The 2,137-nt window shown below is 38.0% G+C and overlaps 1 gene segment (V, D, J or C); it reads left to right on the top strand.

Moving 5' to 3' along the window:
- The window catches only part of LOC115302234, a 4,189-nt gene that overhangs the window by 991 nt on the left and 1,061 nt on the right, over positions 1 to 2,137 (top strand).

The following is a 2,137-nucleotide window of genomic DNA, read 5'->3' as shown; positions in this document are numbered from 1 at the left end:
AAAATGATTACACACTGTAATATAATATAAAATAATAAAGAAAATACTAATTATAAAGAAAAATAAACAAATGACCTGTACTTACCTTTGAAAACCTCCGTGGCTGGTGTGAGGGAGACAAGAGAGAGGAGGCTTATGGTGTAGGACAACTTTCACTATCACCAACGGAATCACTGCTCAATATTGGCTCAACGGAATCTTTTCCTTTTCTTGAAACTTTAACAAAGAACCTATCCGATGACACTTGCTTCTGCCTCCTTTTGAGGATTTTGTGGAAATGTGGCATTTCCTTGTCATGAAAAGGATTCATCACTCGCACTGCTAGAGCGTTATTCTAGTGGTAATTTTCTACAAAATTTTGCACTGTTTCCCACATTTTACACATCACCCTAATGTCATTTGAAGTGAGGGATTCCTCCACCTTTTTCTTGAGGAGCTGCCGATGTAGACTTCTTATAAAATCTTGGAATTATGGCCACTTGCATACTCATTCATACTTCTTCATGATTTCCTTCTCAACTTCCACTGTAATCATTTCCTTCTTCTTCCCACCTTTCCTTTCAACCTTTTTCTGGATAAGGGCCACAGTATACACTCACATGGATGGTGACTACAGTACAGAATTACTAAACTCTTGTCATCTCCTGTGTTTAATGTAACTGACAATAAGGCAGCAGAGGAAAGGGTCTATATCTGCCTGACCTAGAACAAAACAAAGCACTCCTCAGCTTACTCTTCTATGGAAAAGCAAAGGATTGTCCATAGGTGTTTTGAAGTGACAACAAATATACAAGTGCCAGTCGCAGACACCTTCCAACATTCTGAAAAATCACTGATTTCTGCTAAACACCACAGCCCGAGACCGAGCATCTGAGCATCAAGGACCATCACCCACAATCGTGCAGTGAAAGAGACAGAAGAACCACTGGCTCATTTGTGATCATGTGACCTTTAGGCGTCAGCTTCTATTCATATTGCAAGACATCGCTCATTTATCAAGTTAAAATTTATTCAAAATGTTTGTTCATCTTTAGAACACTTGCAGAACAAGGTACTTGCAATCCCAGGTTTTACTATATTTTCAAGTTCTATAAATATCAATGCATGTTAAAAGATGCTTTAAATAATTCAAAAGGTTTTATGCTACATATTTTTCTCAGACATTTGGGAAAACGTGGTAGACTAAGGGTGCCTGGATCGCACAATTTGTAGAACATGTGACTTTTGATCTTGGGGTTATCAGTTCAAGCCCTATGTTGGATGTAGAGATTACCTAAAAATAGAAGCATCAGAAAAAACAATGGTAGATTAAAACTACAAAGTTATCTCTTGATTTCTCTAAAACTCTATTCAAAAGATAGTACAAACATCCCATAGAGCAGAAACCCTGAGACCCAACTAGAGACAGAAAAGAAGCTGTCGGCAGACAGTGATGCCAACAAATTTTAGAGAATGAGCAGTAGATGCAGAAATGCAAACTTTCTTGAAAGATTCGATAAAGAAGAAAATGAGGTGCAGTGTAGAAATACCTCAGTGTGTGCTGTGCCCTCTGGAAAGGCTGAGGGGAAAAAACCTACATATTTTTAAATATTTTGAATAACTGAGGAGGAGGATGTTGCCTACGTTGGAACATGTGTGTGTCCCTGCGTACACACACGTGCATGTGTATAGATGTATTGAAGATATTGGCATGTAGGGAAGATATATAAGTAGACCGAGTGAGAAAATCCTGGGCAATAGAGCAGTCATGCACTCAATGGCCCTTTATGACAAGCAATGATCACTTTCTAAACCAGCAGAAAATTGCAAGTTGATTTTTGAGAATTGAAAAGAACAGAGGAAAAAATTCCACTCAAATACACCCAACACAAATCCTGTGTATTATTAAAGTTTTTGATTTTTATCAGTTCAACTTTCTTTTACTTACAAAAATTCTTCCCACCCCCCTTCTAATCGTGACAACCCCTCATCTTTCTACTCTCTCCATAGTTTTGCCTTTTTCAGAATGTCATATAGTAGGTGTCAATCAGCATGCACCCCTTTCAGATTGGCTTCTTGTACCTGGAAATATGAAGTTAGCTTTCCTCCATTTCTTTTAATGGCTTGATAGCTCATTTCTTTTTAGCATTGTGTAAGC

Source organism: Suricata suricatta, chromosome 9, assembly GCF_006229205.1.
Source record: "Suricata suricatta isolate VVHF042 chromosome 9, meerkat_22Aug2017_6uvM2_HiC, whole genome shotgun sequence".
Taxonomy (NCBI): Eukaryota; Metazoa; Chordata; class Mammalia; order Carnivora; family Herpestidae; genus Suricata; species Suricata suricatta.
The sequence above is the reverse complement of the archived record's forward strand: the minus strand, read 5'-3'. Positions and strand labels throughout refer to the sequence as shown.